Below are 21,476 nucleotides of genomic sequence, written 5' to 3'. Positions count from 1 at the left end.
GGCCGGGCTGAGCGCGACGGTAGCCATCGGGTGGCAGCAGCGGGAGCGCGGTGCCGGCCCGGCGGAGGACGCCTTCGGCCGAACCAGCCCGGCTCGTAGAGACACGGGGATCGTTCGTGCACTGCAGTTTCTCGCTCCCTCTCTCCCTCTGCTCCTTAGGATATTTTGGGTGGATTGTGGTTATCAGTCAAGACCTCCTCTTTGCCGATCACTTGTCATTTTCACCGGGGATTAGTATCGCTCGGGGCAAGCGGACAACCGATTTTTTTTTAATTTTTTTTTTTTTCCGCTGCTTCTTTTCCCTTTGGAGATTCCCCCCCCACACCCCCCCCTCCCTTTTTTTTTCTTTTTTTTTTTTTTTTTTTTTTTTGCGCGGCGGCGAAGGTGCTAGGACCCAACAAGCACCCCCCTCCCTCCCCGCACCGGACCGCCGCTCGCCGGATACTTCTCGGCGGCAGCCCGGAACGAGCCGGCCCTCGGCGGCGGCGCGCTGGGCGGCCACCTTCCCCCTCCCTCCTCCTCCTCCCCCCCCCCCCCCCCGCCGCACCTGGATGGTACCTCCCGCCGGCGACGCGGGCACTTTATGAACTAGGAAGGAAGGGGCGACTTGGGGGGGGGCGGGGGGGAAGGTTTTTTTTTTGTTGGGTTTTTTTTTTTTTTGTTGTGTGTTTTTTTTTTTTTTTTTTTTTTTGTTTTCCGCCGAAGTCTGTATGGAATTACCTGCGCCCGCGGCGGAGCTGGCAGCGGCGGATGGATGGGCGCCGCGTCCGCGGCACCGGCGGCCAGCTCAGCCCCTGGAGTAAACACGGGGCTTCTCCGGCCGAGTGCGCAGTGTGGTGACCGGCACTCGCCTCGCTGACGGATCGTCGCCGGAGGGATATTTTTCGGGAGACTCCTGTGGGGTAAGGTCGTTTCTATACCAGGAGAAAGCCCGGCGTGGCTAAACTTGGCGGCGGGTGGTCGGAACGGGTTACTTTCGGGATTGCTGCATTAACCCCGGTGCGAGGGGCTCCAGCCCTCGCTGGCAGTTGAGTGGAATAACTGCAGTAGGTCTTGTGGTGAGTGGTTTTGGCCGCAAATGATAGTAAAAAAATAATTAAAAATCTCCTCCTCCCTCTGCTCTTGCACCCTCTGGATTTCGGGGAGTACTGTAAGAGCAAGGAGTCTTTCATTTTTCCTCCCCTTCTTTTATTCCCCCCCCCCCCCCCCCCCCCCGGTTGTAATATTTTTGACTGGAAAGGGTATGCGATAGTAAAGCTCCCTGTGATGGAATCTGTTTAACAGGAGGTCGGATCCCATCCGCTGGGTAAAACAAATGTTTCCAACTCTGTGCAGCAGTCTGCTGCATTTCATAGCTGCAATGGAGGCAGAGAAAGCCTGCTTTTCAACTTGTTAAACTTTAAGGTGGCTATCCTTACCGATTGTGGTACGGTGCTCTGGTGCTAAGGGGGTTAAATGCCACTGGTAATTTGGGATTACAACCGTTCCTGTAAATCCGGCAAGGAAATGTTAAACTGAGGGACGGTGAGAAAAAAAAAATAAAATAAAATAAAAAAAATCCCATCTCGATAGCAGAGAAATACCATAAATGACACTAGCCAGAAAATCTCTCCTCCACCTGCTCTTATAAAATATTTTTTTCACCCAATAACTTACCTACCGAAACCTCAGACCACGTGTATGGGAGTTGCAGATTTGCAAACAGAGATGCTATCTTCGGTATTTCATACATATATGCATCTGGCTGAGGGACTGTGTGTGAATTAATTCCTCTGTTAGCTGTGGTGTGAAGCGAGACAGGGAGGAAAAGGAGAGAAAAGATCGTCTTCTTAAGAACAGAAGCGAGCAAGGGAAGCACTTCAGCCTTTAAAGATTTAAAGGGATCCAGGCAATGCACATTGCTGATCTTTCTCCGCAAAATCAACTCTGAGAGAGAAAAGGTTGAGGGAATCGATAGTGATGACGTTGTGCAGTGCAATGCACTGCAATGCTAAAGTTATATAGTGTGTGCGAGAATATATACCCTTATGTACTGCTGGTGGGTTCATGCATAATGGATGGAAGAAGATATGCAGATCTGTCTGTAGGAAGATGGATGTATTTGTGCAAAGACGGCGATTATGTAACTTGATTACATCAGTGGCATCGGTCGCCGATAGTGGAATAATATGCTCATATAGCGTATCGATCACTTGGGTTAACTTTGTAGTGCTCCCGACCCGGGCAGAGGAGGGGAGATCCTCGCTCAGCTCCTGACGAGGGGTTTGCCTCTTGCAGGCTGCCTTTTGCATCAGCCTGGAGTTTCCCCGGGACAGGGAGTTCGCCAAGGAGGAGGCTGCCTTAGTCGCTAATTCCGTCACACCCGCGGAGAGAGGGCTCCAGAAAAGCCCCTGCGAGGGGCTGCACAATGGTCCCATTGACCAGATCCGCCTGCCTGCTCCTCGGCAAGGTCACGCTGCAACCTGGGACTCCGGAGCGTGGCAACAGCTGAGGCGAGGAGGAACGAACCCGAAATTAAAACCCATCCTCCTCCCCTCCTCGCCGTCGCCTTACCTCCGAAGGCGGCGTTCTGCCCACCGACCCCTCTTCCAGCGCTCGAGGCAGAGCTGATGCCGCTTCGCCCCGAGTATTTGCGGCGCTTAACGCGGCTAGCGTCGGCTCTCTCGGTGCGTGCGACGGCTGCCTCGCAGCTTTAGCAGGATGCTGCTTCGGTTTTTTAGAGTGCAAGCGTGGCTGACTTTAGAAAAAAGTCTTGTCAGATAGAACAGCCTAATCGACCTGTACGTTTGCAGGGAACCTAAAAGGGGGTCCATTAACGCGTTTCAAGCATCCCAGAAGTGAGTAGGTGAAGAGCAAAGGTGTGACAGGAGTCCCCTCGGTTTAACTCGGGTGGACTTTGTTTAGCAAATTGTCCCCAAAGATAGTAGTATCAGGATATACTTCACTTTAATATCCTTTTTAGAATCGTACATCACTATTCTTATCTCTTTGGGAGGAAGGGGGTGGCGGGGAGGGCGGGGGGGGGTGTCTTGGGGGGGTAAGAGTTCTCCTTGAAGAAAGATAAGCTTGCAGAGGCACTGCTGAGGCCCCTTACCTCTAATGGATGCATTTTCTGAAGAATGTAAGCCTGATGAAATCTTAACTCAGCTGAAATGAGTGATCTTATCATCCTTGGCCTATGTCCTTCCTCAGTTCACTCTGAATTCATTCTAGCAAAAATTTCACTAAAATACTTTTCAGTTAAGAAGAAGTGAGGGCAGAGTGGGTTTTACATCTCTTGATAAACATGATCTTCACATACCTACTAGATTTAATGCACTATCAAGCTCACAGTAATTTTACCATGGAACCAGCCTGAAAAATCATTTTTTTCCTCTGCTTCCCTGAAAACATCAGTATTTTAAAGTTGGTTCACCATTAGTTCATGACTATTTTCATATTTCTTGAGGATAACTCTGGGCAAGCACTAATAAATCCTGCTAATGTAGTTTAGAGTTTGACATTCATAGAGTATACTGAGTAAATTGGAAAAAAAAGGATACGAAGTTAACTCTGTTTCCATCCTTCAGGGGTCAGAATAACACTATGGCAACTCCTATGCATTGCTACAGCTCTTAAAATTTTCAGAAATGTCCATGGCATACTCTGTTCCGCCACACATGATTATGGGCACGCTCTCTCCATTTAATTCCTTACGGGACTTCTTGTGACACACAGGCTACATACCTGTGCCACCCGTCTTAAAGGAAAGCACAATTGTCTACAGAAAGTGTTATAAAACCGGTGCTGTAAAAGAGCAGGCATTGACAGTGTGGGAATATATCGCATGGTGCATGTAAACTGGCATGCAGCATGCGAGGATTTGCAAATGCAGGGTAATCCGGGCCGGTAAGCAACCAAGTTTTATTTATAGATTAATTTCATTGTTGTAGTTAGCAGTACCCATTTGGTAAAAATAGAGGGTTTCAGCTCCAATGCGATATCCGTTCAGTTTGCACCAAATATAGCTTCTTTGAGAGGAAACTTTCCTTGCTGAAGTAAAACTGTAAATCACTCGGACAAATGAAGAGAAAATGTGAAGAGAAATATTTACATAAAACATTCCCAGGCTCCAAATCTCAGACCACTGAAAGCAGTGAGAGTTTTACCACCCACTCCTCGCTAGCGCTGGAAAGCCGGCTTTTAAAGAAAACAGCAGTGCATGAAGAATAATCTCAGTGCCTCCCTCTGAAAGAGCAGGCTTCTGACTGTCGTCACTGAACACAGTAGACTTGTTTTACTGCTGATAGGAAAATTTGAAACATATGGGGCAGATCTTAATGAAGCTTTTTTACTATTCAGTGATATTCTTGTAATGTATTCGGAGTACTTTCTGTGGCTATTATGTCGAACCCGTGTATTGGGAAACAAAGCAAAAAATGGATAACCGACTGAGGTTTACATTCAGTGTATTTGCACTTGCAGAGAAGTGTTTGGCTATACTTCTGTGTTTCATAACAGCTACGATCTTTAGTGGCTGGGAATCTTCTTATTTTTATAGTGCACGCTGCATGAAAATATATGGCAATTGAAACGTCCAAGCTCTGATTAATATGATTAAAAACTAGCAACTTATCTAGTGGTGCTCAAGTTGTAAAGTTTAATTATAGCGGCACCATTTGCACAGCTATAGATAAGGTTGTGTCAGCATTTCTATTATAAACCTCTATCTTGTTGCCATCCGTTGTGTCAAGGGTCCATGAAATAAGAAGAATTTACAGTAGAGACCATAACGGCTGTTTTGGATTACCGTCATGGCCTGTCAGGTCAGTAATCCATGTGTTTCTTTAAGTCTTGACATGTACATCTACAGCAGCACCAAAGCAGCCATTATGCTCTATCAGTTCAAGTGTATGCCTGTTTCATTTTAAAAGGTAATTAAATATGAGATGATGGACCACAGTGACTCAGGAGGGAACATTTAACCTGTCATTTCTCATGCACTTTCGTATTGTTTTCATATTCTTAAAACAAAACCAGATCAAATGCAACAATGAATTTTACTTGTGATAGCTAAAAATTAATGCACATTTGGAAGAAAGCTCTTTTGGGGGGAGGGGAAGGGGGAAGAATGAAGATGAAAGGTTGTGGGGTTTTCGTGTTAATATTCAAGCTTTGCACGTTCCTCGAAGGTAGTCACATGTGGGACTCCATCTACTGCAAAAGGGGAAAATCCTGTGTTATTCGTCAAAGCTGTGTAAGACCAGGGCAAGGAAATCAGGTAGTGCTGGTTCTCTGTTTCAACATTGGGTACTCTGTTTTTCTAGGTCTCACTGTACCTGTGTATTATAGGCACTCCTGGGTCATTTCATGGTGTTACACAGCCCACTATTTATGCCTCAATAACTAGCTCTGAACAAACGATCCAAGGACATCAGTCTTACTGCTTTCTGTGCTTAGAAATTTCATAAGAACAGCACACAAACATAGAATAGTCCTTCAATGGTCATAGCACCAACTGCAGCAATTAACCACAAAGATTTTTTTTGATTGGGGATGAAGGAGGAGAAAGGGAGAAAATGAAAACATCTAGATTTTTGCCAATGCAGCAGATATTATTTCCATTTTATTTTCAGTTGTGGGCATAATTTAGGAAATGCTCAGTGTAGCTTCTGAAAAGAAACACAGAAACCTAATTCATGGGTTGAGAGGGCCGATAAAATCTATACAAATCTATACAGTCAACAGGCAGACAAGGGGTACTACTACTGGGCGATAGGATGGCTAGTGGTGTCAGAAAGTTTTCTGTTCTCTGGTCCTTCACAGCTGTCCTCAATGAATAGTGCATTGTAAAAGAGGAAGAAGATGGAGACTAGCAGAATGGGTTAAAAAAGGGGGCAGAGAAACGTATAAATATACAGACATTGGTGATATAGCTCCCGTCTCTTCAGAGATGGGGTATACTTCTATATTTCTTTTGTCTGTTCTTCACTAGTGAGACCCAGATGCTTTAAGTTCGTAAACTCTTCAGCGCGAGGGCCATCACCTTTTCGTTTTCATGAGTGTTTCCAGTCATGCAATGAGACTGTGATCTCTCAGTTGAGGTAACTTGAGGTGCTTCTCCATAAAATAGTAAATTCGTGGCAGGGACACAAGAGAAAAAATGTTTCCTGTTGGCTATTTTAGAAAAGGCAGATACTTGACGCGAATCAAATTTTCCTCTGACAAAGCACAAACCGTTGGAATTTCCAGCAAAAATCTCACAACACTCTTACAAGACTGCCTCTTACAAAGCTAGTGCGACTGCTGCCTAAAACCGTGATATCTCAGTTTCACCTATTAAATTCCACTTAATAATGTGTGCTCGGACTGTCAGTAGCAATTTCGGTAAACTCAATCCCAGCCAAAAGTTTAGACTGTTTCAAGGAAAATGAAGTCAAAGTAATGTGCATCATTGTAATGCACAGGGAAAGGCTTCTGCTGGTGATGTTAGCGGTGAGTTTAACCAGCAGTGACCCGTCTGCGTTGCCAGACCGGTTGCCTCAGACGGAGAATTGCTGTGCCTGAACGGTGTGAGGGACCTGCACGTACATTCGTCCCTGCCTACATCCATTTGGCAGCGCATCTCTACTGGATTTGACTCTGAGCTCAGTGGATCCTATGCCTCAAGGGTAATTCCTACACCAAGAAGGTCTGTCGGTATGATGGAAACCTTGGGATGGAGCCACAATGTCTGCAGAGGGACGTGTTTGGCCGGGATGCTTTTGTGTGGCACTGATCCCTGGCAACAGTTTTAGCCCTGTGTCTGTCAGGTTGCTGTTCAGTGCACAGAATTTCAGGATGGCAGCAGAGCACAGCTGTTACCGTATAGCACCTTGGCATTCCTGCATCCTTGACTTTTCTTCAATGCTTTCTGGCTGTCTCCTCCCAGATGAAAACTTTTTTTTTTTTTTTTTTTTTTCCAGGAAATCTTACCTTTGCTCATTTTAGAATAACGTAGCTGGAAACGCATGGCACTTCTATTTCAGCAAGTTGTGTGTATGATGGAGATATGGGTGTACGTCTGCGTATCGATCTATCAGTAAGATCTGCATATTTATTATACATAGAGTTTATTTTATTCAGCATCTCTTACGAAACAGAAAAGGCCTGTCAGCTGTCTACTAGACATTTCTTTGGGGGTTCCCATAGCTGAAGTTGGTATGCTTACATGTATATACATATGTATATATGTATTTAGTTATGTACACACACACACATGCACAAATACATATGCCTACGTATGCATATGCATGTATATGCATTTACTCAGATACATATGCATTTACTCACATACATCCACATAGGAAGATTGCGAGCAAGCCATAAAGAGAAAGTAACCTAGTTATTTCTTAGGCTACCTGTAGGAAACATAACACTATTCAAACATACCATGAGATGGTAGCTGGTTTTGAGGGTTGATTTATTATTAATTTATTTTTTAACAATATGTAAATGCAGCTTATTTGAAAACAACAGAAACTTATTTTGGAATGCCACAACTAAAACATACTTTGAAAGGACTATCAAATACCACCAGTCAGGGCTGTATGGTATCATCTGTTATTTTAGAAATATACATGGTAACGCTTTGGAAGGTGCAATCTGAGTGATTCCTGTATACCTCTCCAACAGAACAACAGATACTAGCAAAAATCTCTTGTCCATTATTATGGAAAATTTCGATCAGTGTATTTGCTCAGCTGATAGCAGAAGCAAGCAGGCTATATATATTATAAAAGGAATGCAAAACTTTGTTCAGTATTTCTTGTGTAACACTTGCTTTACCAGCTGTTGACTCTCATATTCAGTATGAATAATGCGTCTGCCTTTGGTCACTTCTTACTCAGAAAGCTATTAAGGAAGAAAGGACCAGAGAATGACAGCAAAAAGAAAAGTCTTCCACATGAAAAGATTCCCATCTGAAGAAAGAGATGAAGGTTTTGTATTATTCAGAAAAAAGAGGAAGATATGATATGGGAGAAGAGGGGATGCAGTGGGAAATACTGATGGCTATTGACAGATACTTTGGATTCTCATATATTGTTTTCCTGATGACCAGTAAAATCATATTGTGACAAATCTAAAATGAGTAGAGGAAAGCACTTTTTTACATAGTTCATTCAAATTCTTCTTCTCTTACTGGCAAGGACACAGTGAAAAAAAAGGTCCGGTAGAATAGAATAGCTTGAGTAAGTCCATGAATAAAAACAAAATGTTAAAATTTTACATTGTAATAGGTAGCTAGATAGGAAGATTATCAGCCTGTGTAACAGATAGATTAGAAGGCTATCACCTTGTGTACCCCAAGGACCACCTGCTAACTTCCAGTTATAGTGTAATCAATGGATGTGTGCGTCTGGGATTTCTAGAGTGTTAAAGGATGCTTCATCCGAAGGTTTTGCTACGAGCTTCCCTTGGAGGTCTGCTGTCTGACTAGATGGACTGCAAGTGTGTTCCTGTGAGCATAGTTCTTCACTACCTATTCGGTTTACAAATCCGGCAGTTGCGGCACAGCTTGAGAAAGACTTTATTAGTGCTGACTGGGCAACCTCATTTGTCTGTTTAAGTCCTCATTACTAAAGTCCTGATCCAAAACCCGCTGAAGGAAATGGAAAGATGCCCACTGCACTCAGTAGGTTTTGGATCAATCTCCAGCTTTGTCATCTAATTTCCTCATTTTTGTTAGTTTCTGTGAAACTGCTTCTTATCTTTAATAGGTTAACATTGATTAGAAAAAGAAAATCTTGTAAACTTTAATAGAATTCAATAAAGCTTCACTATGTTATTGACAACATAGTCAGTCCTATCACTTTCCGCCATTAAAAGATATGCAACCCTCATATTTGATTTCTTCGTAGAAAGGAGTGTCTAGATTCTTGAAAGGTTGTTGGGCCATCGCTAGTCTCTGGTGCTTTCAATTGCTATGATGGGAAGATCATAAAGCCCTTTAAAAATAATCACTAAAAATATATGCGGTATTGTTGTACATCCTGAGCTATTTCTTTCTAAAAATTCGGCAGGTTAATCAAATTACAGATATGTTTTATTCTTTAATTAGATTAACATAGCCACCTTCCTATTGCCTCTTTAGTGCTTTATAACGTATGTTCTATTAAAGGACAATCACATGGCTCAATGGACAGACACTGTACATCTATTTATGGCTGTTCACTTACAAGGGACCTTCCTTAATTAGTGTTTTCTCTGGATTGTGTCTGTTTGTAGTAGCACTTAATGCTTAAGACTTCCATATTGGCTAATGTAACGTATGTCTTTTATTTCTTCGGCATCCTAAAATGAGTTTTGCAGGTTTGAAACAAAGATAGTAGCAATAATTAGGTTAGGTAGCAGAGGAAGATGGGTTTCCTTGAAGGCTCCCAAAACTTGAGGCCCTCTCTGTCGTTACTGAAGGGAGACGCACTTCCAGGGGCAACTGAGAGCCGGACACTAGCTTTAGGATCCGTGGTGTCACTATCAACTTTTTCCCTGTCGGAATGTTCCTGGTAGGAACAAAGAAACAAGTCTTTGGCAATGAGTTTTGAGTACTTCAACACAAGACAAATAAAACTACAATTACAGATGAGTGACATGTAATTCCAGTTACTGCTTTACCATACTACTGTCCCAGGACTGTTGATATTTAATAAAATTAAATTGAAGGTGTTGGACCTCGAAGGCCTGAAATTGGTCCCTTGCACTTGTTCCAAATATTTCCTCTCTGTAAAACTTTACTAAATTTATCCATGCTTCAGTTTCCTGTCTCTAAATTCAGGAAGACAAAACCACCTCCTGCCTTCTTGTCTTTTTAAGTGTTTCATCTATTTATGATATAAAATCTTTGTTTAAGATTTCTGTTTTATTATATGTGGAGTAGGGTTAGAGGAAGAGTTCGTGTCACTTCCTTCTCCCTACCTCAGTGGAAATTCAATTTTCTGCCAGCCCGTGAAAATCATGGCAAGTATTTGCTTTCCTCCAGAAAAAAAGTAATTTCCATGCTGGTTAAAGGGTGAGGTTTTTCCTTTTTTTCTTTTTTTTTTCTTTTTTTTAATTTAGTACTTGGATTTGGGAGGATCGAATCAAAAGATGACATTTTACACGTAAAATTTTAATGAAAACATTTTATTTTCCTGTAGAAAATTAATCGGGGAAGATAATTTCAGAGTACTTAATGCAAGTTCTTAGCAGAACAGGACTCTCAGCTGAGGTCTTCAGATGCTAAATAATACAAATATGAAAATAGTACTGTGAGTCATACTACTGGGGGTGGCTGGGTCAGCTGCCTGTTTCCTAAATATTAATCAGCCTTTTTAATTTAAGGTTACCTCGCTATTCATCTTCTTTTTCCATGTTGCCTGGATTACTTGTATATAAAATATGGATGGGCATAAATCAAAGGTAGCTTGCGTTTTTCCTTTTTGCCAGGGTGCAGGTGTAACCACCCACTGAGTTGACAGAACAAAAATATTAATAGTAATAGGGATGCTGAACTTTAATGCCATGTTTGCTCCTATTCATCAGATCTTAATCCAGCGCCGGAGGAGTTGCTGACAAGGCTACCGTTGGTCTCGGTGTGTAGCGAATTAGATTTGGGAATGTTAAAACCTTAGCAGCAAGTTTCTCTTGCTTCTCGCGGTGCGTTTGCCTGCCGGTGCAGGACCGTCACCACGAGCAGCTCTTCCGAAGGGGATGCCGAAGCAAGGCAGTTCCCGTTTCGCCGGGAGATAATCCCAGCAAAACAAGGGGATCTTGGGCTTCATACGCGAAACCTCTGCCCTTTGTTTCAAGTCTCGTTACTAGAACGGACAAGCCATGCTCGGTGCCGTCCTTTGGGCTAATTCCGGCCGACGGCGTTCGCCCGTGGCCGGCCCACGGAGCTCGGCGGCGATGCCGGCGGGTTTCCCCCGTCACGGTCGGACACCCGAATACAGCCGGCCAGCGGGCTCCGCGCCTGGCACGACCTCTCGCCCCACGCCTGGAGACTCATGGTGTCCGTAGCTTTGTTCAGTACCAGGCGTTTTTGTCTGCTCCGAAGACCCTCGTGTTTGCTGATGGGCAATAATAGTCAGCAAAGCAAGGGTAAACCGATTTCACGCGGAAACTCCTGTCAGAGCTCTGCGTTGCATCAAGAATAAGCTTAGAGCAACTCCAGGGAAGCCGTTTCACTCGGCTTGCCAGGCTGAGTCCAATATGGACCTTCAACATAGATATTATTGCATTAATTTTAATGAATAAAGAACACAGACACATTACTTATTTAATTAACATAGCAAACCCCATTGCCAGCAAGCAAAGAAGTTATATTGTACAGCCGCTCTAATGCAATCACAGGAGCGTACTTTATGGCTGTGAGAATATAATTTTCTTGTTAAAAACCTTTGATGTTTTTCTAAGTATATAAAACCACAGGAAACGTGTAAATAAGGCTTGCCAGCCATCTCAAATGCCTCATATCAAAATGAATCTTTTAGCTTTAATCTGTGTTTATTTTGACATCTTTCAAAGAATGCTGATGTATATATACATGCATATATATAAATATAAGCAGAGGTACACATGTGTATACCTGTCTTTTACTACAAAATCAGAGGTGTTAGTATTGAAGAATACAGCCATAATGTCAATTTTCGTATGTTACCTTTTACCATTACTTTTATCCTTGTATTTACACAGTTAAGGGCTCTTTAACCGCAAGAGTCTCCCTTTCCTTGCGCTTTCCTGCCTGGTCCAACTCACTGTTAGACAGAAAATGCTCCTTTATTTTGTTCCGGGGGAGTTCAAGAGCACTGAATTGGACATTGCAATACTTGACCAAGACCCACTGCGCAAAGTCTCGCCTGTATGTCTAGTTTAGACCAACACGTGTTTTTCCATCTGAGCTCCTTCGTGCGTTACCACGTGAGCTGGTTCAAAGTTTCTGAAAGTCAAGGAGTCGAGAGGCCACCAGTCAGCTGAATGACGGTATCTTGACATGTGCAAGATAGGCTACTGGCTCTGTGTTAGTCCTGAATTCATAACTCAGAGGGAGTCGGTGTTTTGTAAAATAGGGGAAGCTGTGGGCAGTATATATCTCATAGATTGGCAGGAGCTGCTTGCTGCGTAGATGGGTTTAGATTACAGTAGGAGTCGGGATTTTAACACGTATTTTGGTGTGCTTAATCCCACACTGACACAGACTGTGAAAACCATTGCTTGAAGGCAACATATGTAGTCAGACTGTGGTTTACCTAATAATAAAACCTGAAAGTGAAAATGGAAATGTAAATATAATGTAGTCCAAAGTGTATCAGGCTGTATCAGTGCCACTTGAAACACGGAAATAAGTAAATTTCTGGTTTGTTTGGCAGGAACTGTAGTTCTTCAGTCCTTGCTTTTATTATTATTTTTGGTTCTGTGATTTTAACCCTGCAGAGTGCTCTCAAATAAGCTTTTAACCTTATGCTTTATTGTGATGAATGAGGATGACTGAATTTGCAACTAGAGACAGTTTCCTATAGCATTATTTTGTAATTTTTTTGACCAAAATTGGCACGGTATTCGTAGCTTGAAAAGGAAGGGTTTTTTTCTTTTTTCTTCTTTTACTGAAAATGTATATTCTAAAGGTTATTGCAGGTTAGAGGAAAAATAGTAGAGTAAGACTATGTTCAAACAACACCACTTTTTTTTACACGCAGAAACTTTTGATTTTGTTTTAAGGATTATCTATTAAGACTTGAAAAAAGCCACACAAAAAACGCCTGAAGTGGAGAGGGGCACACCAGAAAAGAGACAACATTTTGTAACTAGATTGGAAATTAAATTTAAATACACGTTTCTTTAAATCTGTAACTTTTTTAAAAGTGCAAATTGGCTTTCTGCTTGTCTTAGAGGGCAGACTGTCCCTCTTACTATTAAAGATTATTTTTAAAATAGCTTCAGTATGACAGGGACCAATTTTTACTCAGTCCTTATCAAGGAATAAAATTAAACAAAACATGCTGTCCAGCAACATTCACTCTCCTTTAGACGGTGAGAAATAGTTAAAATACAGAAGGGAGCACCATCACTGATTTTAGTATCAAAATAGTATATACTTCTTTGGGGTTCCATAACATTTAGTTTACGGAACTCAAGCAAAAGTTTTATAGCACACAGAGTTGTTGGTGTTTGACGTATGGATTTCAGCAGGAGGTTGTGTTTTGCTGATGTCTGCAAGTCTAGCCCACTTTTACTGTTACATGATGTGCATGGTGCATAGGTTTTAAGGTGACCACAATCTATAATACATGCACGAAACAAGAACTATTTTATCACTTTCCGTGAGCAAATGGGGATTTCACTTTCTCCGGGTGGCCACACCTCTTTTTTAGTGAAAGTTTACTGGAAAACAAAGCTATAGGGATAAATATCCTTAAATGGTCCTATATCTCATGTGCTGTGATATACAAATACATTAATCATGTGGAATTTAACTTTTATCGGTTGAGACATTCTGGCTGTCACCAGTCACTGACAGTGATTGCGACTCCCTTCTGCACCCATCGCTTACCTTATACGACAATACTGTATTCATGCAGTACGTCGTTGCTGAGATTTCATAACCCGGATGGGAGATTAGCTGTCTACCTGCCAATTAACGTAACGGGAGCCTCCGCCATTAGATCGTGTGCCTGGCTTTGACAAAGTTCAACCTTCTTCTAGAGGCAGATTGTGGTCTGGCTGCCAGGGAGCCCATCCCTGCCTCCTAGGCCAATGTCAAGCCTTGGCTTAACATCAGCTCCCAAGCGAAGGAGGGGGCTTGGCCGGGGGAGGTGGGGGGGCTTGTCCCTCCACCACAGGTTTTTGGGGACGGCCGGCCAGGCGCCGAGAAGAGGGACGGCGTGCTCTGGGCCGTGACGGCCAGGTGGTGGAGAGCACTTCATAGCCACGTGGCCCGGTGCCCATCCGCTCTCAAGGAAGTTGGCCAGCACCACAGGATTTATCGTTTGGCCTTGGGTCTCTTCTCAGCCACCTGTGGTGGTCCCAACACTTAGTTATTGCTGTTACTGTTGTTGTTTTCTGTAGGTTTGGGAAGTATTTTTAGTTTCGATCGTGAGAAGTGCAGCCCCCCCCCTCAACGTGAGACCTTTTCCGCGCACAAAACTGATGGTAGATGTTGCGTGTCCTAGACTACGCGCAGGCATAAGCTATGGGGTGGGATGGTATCGGGGGCCAGTTCAATACAGACTGCACCAAGCCCTTCCCCCTGATGTTCGAGGAGGTCCTTGGAGTCAGTCGGCTGTCTTCCCTCATCTCTTGACTCCAAGGAGACACCAGCCACGACCTGACTTTCGGCAGCGTGGGTGGGCTGGGAACGGCGTGAGGGAGTTTACTCAAGGACCGCGTTAGTCGGCGGTGCGGGCGTATTGCCTGGCTTCCATTCCCGCGAGCAGAACGGGGCGGTAGCGCTTCTCCCCGGCTCACTGAGGGAATGGTGAGCCATTAGAGACGGCGAGATGTTACGATAGGGTAAGATGTGGTGTTTTGCGGTGTGAGGAGAGCACAGGAGGTAGAGTCCTGTCCGAGAAGACGGATGGGTTTCCTTCAGGAAAGCATGAATGCATGCTGCATGCTTCCTCTGAAATGCAAGCTAATAATCACAGGCTCTGCCGTTGTTTTGGGGGATTTTGTTATGCAGATGGTACTTCCTAATTATTACATTGTAAAACTCATGCACGCGTGAAAGGGAAGGGTGAAATAAAGAGGGGTAATCTAACTAAATATGAAGAGCATATTTATAAACAGGTATTTTTTTCCTGAGAATAAATTCGCTCACTCTTAGCCTTACACTTTGGAGCGCTGTCTGGCTGTATTAGTGCTTCTAAGATGCTTATGCCTCTTTTTTTATTGCCCTTTGAAAAGGCTCAGAAACCCGTTTCCCATCACTAACGCTGTCGAGACAGGTCAGTGCAGAGCTGTGCACCTTTCCCCCGGCCTGTTTCATCCCCGTCGGGACGGGGAGTTGTGCGCCTGCTGCTCCCCGAACCAGGACTGGGAAGGCAAACTGGTCCCCAGCGCAGGTCCCATTTGGGGTATCGCTGTGTAACACAGCTGCTCTTCGGAAGCGAGCTACAAAGCTTCTTGGTCTTGTACACTCCTTTCCACAAATTGTCCTGCCAAAAAAGGGCCGGTGAAACAAAGGATTGGTAAACCAATTCCATTGAAAAGCAGAATTTGACACAGCCATAATCCCCATCTGTAGGAGAACTGAAATGCACTCAGCACTCCAGCAGATCATGTTTGCTCAGCAGATTTTAATTAAGGGTGTTATTGCTTTTAAAGGCCAAGCTGGACTTTTTTCACAGCAGATTTTTTTCCTTCCTCTCCTTACGTAACTCCATACAATGACTTTATACAGACAAACTGTGCACCTGCCTGTATCCTTAGAAAGCTTTTATGATTAAGTTGTGGAAAAAAATTATTTTACCTTGCCCTGTCTGAATTGGCAATAGTGTCTGCTGGTGGAGGAGGCAGGCATGGTGGTTAGGGTTTCGATGGGAATAGGGATTTTAGTGCTGGTGGAGGAATTATTATTATTTCTTCCTATTATAAGATTGCCCATAATCGCCCAGTATCCATTTCCCTCCACGCTGTGCATGCTCAGAACCCATACCATGAAGCTTACAAGAGAGAGAAATTGGATAGGGGCAGCTGGGGAGCACAAGGTAATAACAAAACCATATTGGCAACACTATTGACAGTAGCCGTCAGCTACCACTGCCTTCTCAATTTTTCGTAGGCATCGCAGTAGAGAAGGGATTTGAAGGAACAGAGGTTGGAGTTCACCGTCTTTTTAGTCTGCTTGAATGATTGAGGAAGGCTATAAAAAGCTACCTCAGGCTTAATTTTGTGGCAGCCAGTTCTCACAAAGGGTGAGGTCTGTCTGTAGGAAGAGCGCAAAGCTTCTACGATGCCAGACCACCTGCACATGTCACCTAAGAAAAAACAATCAATAGCCCAGTTTTCATTGGGCTATCAAAACAATTAACTTGCTCATAATCGTGTTGATTCTGTAAGGTGATTTTACCTACGAAGAAGAAATTTCTGCACAAATTCCCATGAGCCTTTCAGAACTCTCTGGCATAAATCTTTCCCCCATCAGTGAAATCCCAACATTTTAAGTTTAGAAAACAGAAAACTAGACTATCACTGAGGGGAGATAAGCATAATTTCATATTACACAGTATTCAGAGTATTTAAGTAAAATATTTGGGCTCTTATTGAATACAGACTTTTAACCTCTTATTAATAAGCACGTTTTAATCTGTTTGAATTTGAAGGATATTTAATTTTTAATGCAGACTTTGTGTCGGTTTACTTTCTTAATAATCAGGAGGTCACATGGTACCAAATGAAACACCTTATGACAATCTAAATTGAGTATATCATCATTACTACCTTTATCAGTCAGAAAGAATTAATTGAATTGTGAGTATTGCTCATAGACCATGATGTCTGTTTCTGAAAAGTGCATTGCCCTATTAATTGTCCTCCAATAGCCATCCCCAGGCTAGACAGAAGTTACTGAAAGAAATTTGTAGAAAGATGTCTTCTGAATGATGGGTGTTTGCACAGTAAAGCAGAGTAAGAAGGTGGCTATTCAAAGCCCCTTTGTAAAGTTTTTTTTGTTAGATCTTTAAAAAAAAAATAACACAGGTTTCTATTTCTAGTATGAATGAACATAATTCATATATGAGATAATATTTAATTTCTTTTTTCTGTCTAGCTGTTTCCATGTAAGACAGGACACTGATGAACATGTGCTAACCACCACATGAATCTGTAGATACATGTTCCTGGCGCCACATTAATTTTTACCCTAATACAGTAAAATTGTTCAGCAGATGAATGATTCCTGGAACAAGTTATCTTTGTGTTTATTTTTGAAGGTCTATTTTACAGTGATACATAAACTTTAATTGTGAATTATTTTGTAAACCCTATTATTTGCTACTCAGGATATACTCCAGTTCTCAATACATGTACCCATGCTTAGGAAGAGAGTAAAAGGCCTTATTGTTATGCAGTCCCAAGTCCTTCTTAAAAGAGTTTGCTTTTGGGTTTGTCCTACTCTGCTTTCTGCTTTCAAGGCCAAAATAATTGCTGGACGGCTCAGATTTAGTGCCCTTTAATTGACACGGCTTTTCTGCTGACTCATGTCTATTCCCTAATGATATACAGAAAGCAGTCATAACTTCTCTGATATTTATCACAATAAACAAGCTACAATCTTCTGTTTGAGTTAGACTTCTGTGCCCCTTACGCCCTTCAGCAGCCGTCTTTGCACTTGTGATCTGGGTTCATCTTTTGGAGAACACTGGCCAGAAGCCTCTGCGTTACACTGGAATAGGTCTCACTACTGCCATATGGAGTAGCTCTCCGATGTACCTGTCTAAAAATACAGGTGCTAAATTTGCAGCTATTCAGTGATATGTCATTCTGATTTGTCATTTAGAAGATTGTACTTATCCCATTCGGTTTCTCTAACACCCGGCGCGTAGTGGCGTTCTGCTTTACGGGGAGTCTGTGGCTGCCCCAGCCGATCCGTAATGCTTTACCACTCTTACTTAATATGTATTTAACGCTGAGAATCTGCCTAGAACCTGAACAGTCGCCGAAAGTATTGCGCGCTCTGCTCTTGTAAGCATTCTTAACAGCGGTCTTTCTTCTGGCAATGTGGGAAATGGCATTAAGTGTTCATAGCTTAAGCCTGCTTAAAAATTCATCCTGGTACCAGAAGGATTCCCTATTTCAGTGCTATTTCCTAGGTATATTATACAGGATATCGTGGTAGCTACTGATATATAGGTCTGTAAGACTGAGCAGGTCAGTTTTACTCACGGAGTGTGAGCACATTCACTGAATCCCCAGAAATAGTGATATGCGTGAGGCAGAGACCTTGCAGAATATGTCTTATCTTACCATAACAAGACACTGTATTTCTCATTGGTTCCTATAGTTATCAGATACTATTTAAAAATCCCCTCCTCTCAGCTGTAAAACCATGCCAGCTAATCTGGCATTCCAATGCAAGTCACAAATGCGGCTAAGAAAAATTGTGGGTTTTTTTTATTTCAGACTTAGAGAAACTTCACATGGCATATGTTAAGGACAGGCAATACTCAGATACCTCATTATTAAAAAGTCAAGAAATAGAAGAATAATGCACCTGGCATAGGAAAAGCATGAGCTTCCAAAAGAAGGGATTCTAGGAAAGTCATGTGATGGTAAAGTGTAATATCACCATGATTTTAAGTATAAAACCCAGGTTTTGGCTAAGTTTAGCTAGGAGTAATGTAAATTAGCTTTAATAGAGTATTTGTGGCAAACACTGTGTTTGGTATCCTAAATATTTCATTAGCGGTTCCTCAGCCCCATGGCCTCGTCGTGTACCAAATTTTCCTTAAAAAACTCTCCATCTTACATACAGTTAAGCTTTCCTGAGGATGTAAAATTACAGTATAGCCAATGTGAGTTATGATCATCAATGACAGTGACATCTGTCAGACACAAGAATAAAACTACTTTAGGAACCCCCAGCCTTGATTGTATCATCTCAAATTTGCATAACCAGTATTAAAAAATGCAGTTATGTTAGGCACTTAGTGTTTCAGAATGGCTTTTAAGTATAGCAGTAAGATGGGGAGGGTGTATCAGATAATTTTAAATTGTAGGATTAAGATGCCAGAAACCCACCTGGAGAAGTGGCCGTGCCTGTACTGCTGAATAAAACAGAGCCGTGGACCATTCCCTGGCCCTGAGGCCACAAGTGACGAGGCCAGGCTTTATTTCTCCTCTGTAATTCATGGCCTAAAGGGGTAATCCTCTTGCCTAAAACATCGTTATTGGTTTTTTTGAGAGGTTTTTGGTTTTCTTTTTTTCTGTTTTTTTGGGTTTTTTTTTCAGTTGAAGATGTTGGACGTGATGCGAGGGCACTGCCGCAGCCTGCCAGCCTGGCATTTCCATAGCATAAAATGGAATAATTGTGTTGCCTAACGGGATGCCCACACGTCGGGGCAGGGACCCACGGTTCCCCCACCCCAAAGCCACGCCAGGGAAGCGGTGGGGATGGCTGCACGTCCAGCGCTTGAGCTTTTTTCCTGGCTTTATTTTGTTCAGCGCGGGTGCAGCCAGGGAGTCTAGCTGGCTGTGAAGACACAACACGCGGTTAGTTTAAAAAGGGCTACAGAGCACCAACCCCGCACGACTGACATGTCACGAACTCCAAGCTAATAACTCCCAACATCCTATAATTAATTAGAATAAAAAAAAAAAAAAGCCCCAGAAATTACAGTGTGCCGCAGAAGGAGAGCAGGAGAAATCAAGGGCATTAGCGATGTCCTAATATATATATATATATATATATATGGTGCAGCGGTGAGGATACTGACGTAACATTCTTTATTAAGGTAAATGAGGAAGTTTTAAGGAAGAAATTACTAAAGATATAATATAGGAACAAGTCCCACGTTGCATAAAAATGGTATCATTTTTCTTCGTTAATGAGTAAGATGGGAAAGGGCAGATAGGAAAAAGCAATCCAGAAACAATATGTTCTTACCTAACAGCAGACGGAGGAGAGCCAAATGAGACACATCTAGACGGGAAGCACCTTCACAGCCCCTTCTGTCTCACTACCGGACACACAGCAAAAATTGCTTTTCTTACTAATCTCGGGTATATTTAGGCAGCTAGGCAAAGGTGTATTCATCCTGGCGCAGGATGTAATAATTGCCCAAGGAAGCAGCGGGGGGAAGAAGGTTTGCTTTAAGGCTGCTCCTGCAGAAGTGTGGAGGAGCTAGCCAGAGGAGAAATAGCATTTCCTCGAGGGGAAGGGCAGTAATTTTTCAGGCTTATGTCTTCTCCCCCTCCCCTTAGGTAAAACTGTTTTGTCACTTGCTAGTAGTAATACAGCCGTGCCAGATGAGTCTCCCCAGACACCACCACCTGAAAAAAATGACAGGAAAATAATAGAGAGATGTTTGTTAGATACTGTTTTCGTTTGATTTTACTTTCCCCTGCAGAAATTAATATTGTGCATTTAGTCAAGTTAATAAATGCCAGGTGATCGTATTCATGGCATTTACACATCATTTTGAATATTTTCAAGGTAAACAACATGCACATTTCCATATCACTAGAGGAAACAAACTACATGGAGAATACAGGAAATGAGTATGTTTCCCCAAGTAGTAATTTCACAATATTTCTTCTCCAGTTTGCAAAGGTGAGAGAGGATTTATGTTGTTCAATGAAGTAAAGTTTAAACCACTCTTGGATACAAGAAAAAGTGAATTGTTATATTGTAGATAAGTACGGTTTCCTCAACATGAGATTCTAAAGAGAATTAATGCACTTCTCTCTCAGAGATAACTTCTTAAAAATTCATAAGAACAAAGAACAGAGGGCACCAAGGAATAACTAAGCAAAAAAGCCAACAACAAACAGCCCTGCCCGTTCTTGTACTGGGTCAGAGCGAATGTTGCTGTGGGCTGAATGGTAATTAAGCTGACTGTCACAAAAAAGTTCTCAATTGCATTGGGCTCGACCTACCTTAGCACAATCTCGAAACAAATCCCTTGGCCGTTTAGCATTTCCCGCAGGTCGGTTCAGTTTCGGAGGCAGCTTTCGGAGCGGACGAAGTGGGTTTCCTTGGAGGACGGAGCACTGGAGGCAGCTCCCTCCACCTCTGCACCTCGGACCGAATCCCGACCGAAACTCCGGACAGCCCCGACCTGGTTTCAAGGGCCAGATTAAATCTATTCTGAAATGCAATCTACTGCACGGTGTAGAAATCGGGGCTTCCATGCCGTGGGGTTTGTTCCAATTATTGTTTCACTCTGATTGCCATGAATTAGCTGATAATACGGGAGTAGGGTTTTTTTGTGAAAAGGTGAAAAGCCCAATGATATGAAACCAGAAGAAGTGAAAAGAAGGCAGTTTATGAGGATAGTGGTAAATGCATGAAGGGTATCGTATGTGGGCTGGTAAAATAAAGTGAATGAATTGAATGAAGAAGCCCTTTTACCTTTATGGACGAAATTAGCTTCCTAGTAAAAAATGAAAATGAGTAATAATTAGTAAGTGCTTTTACTATTCACATAATCCTCTAAAACCATCTGTCAGCAAATTAAATAAAAATTTAACAAAGTACCGCCAAGTGGGCTAGGCTTTTTAAAGTGCTCAGCCTGAAGTTTGTTTCTAGAGCTGCCATTGCTCCTGTTAAAACGGGAGCATCAGCTGTGTGCATGCGTGTTCCAGCCTCCCCCTCCTGCCCTCCTAGGTTAAAGGAGGTTTCCACTTCTTCAGCTAGTTTGTAAATCTGACAACCAAACTTTTTAAAGCAGAAACGGGTTACTGAATCTGACCCAGTTTTGCAAATAGTTTTAAAACTGCTGAAATCACACTTTGGCACAAGAAGAAAAGGAAAGAAAGACAGA

The 21,476-nt window shown here is 42.7% G+C and overlaps 1 protein-coding gene across 1 annotated transcript in view; it reads left to right on the top strand.

The window, feature by feature from the left end:
- Window positions 1-822: 822 nt before the first annotated feature.
- Window positions 823-21,476, top strand: part of IL1RAPL1 (interleukin 1 receptor accessory protein like 1) — a 729,989-nt gene continuing 709,335 nt past the window's right edge. Inside the window, exon 1 of the mRNA XM_049834719.1 lies at window positions 823-910. The gene's annotated coding sequence lies outside the window, so the exon portion shown is untranslated. The remainder of the gene's footprint in view (window positions 911-21,476) is intronic.

This window comes from Accipiter gentilis, chromosome 32, assembly GCF_929443795.1.
Source record: "Accipiter gentilis chromosome 32, bAccGen1.1, whole genome shotgun sequence".
Taxonomy (NCBI): domain Eukaryota; kingdom Metazoa; phylum Chordata; class Aves; order Accipitriformes; family Accipitridae; genus Astur; species Astur gentilis.
Note: the sequence above shows the minus strand (reverse complement) of the source record. Positions and strands in the feature narration are given on the sequence as shown.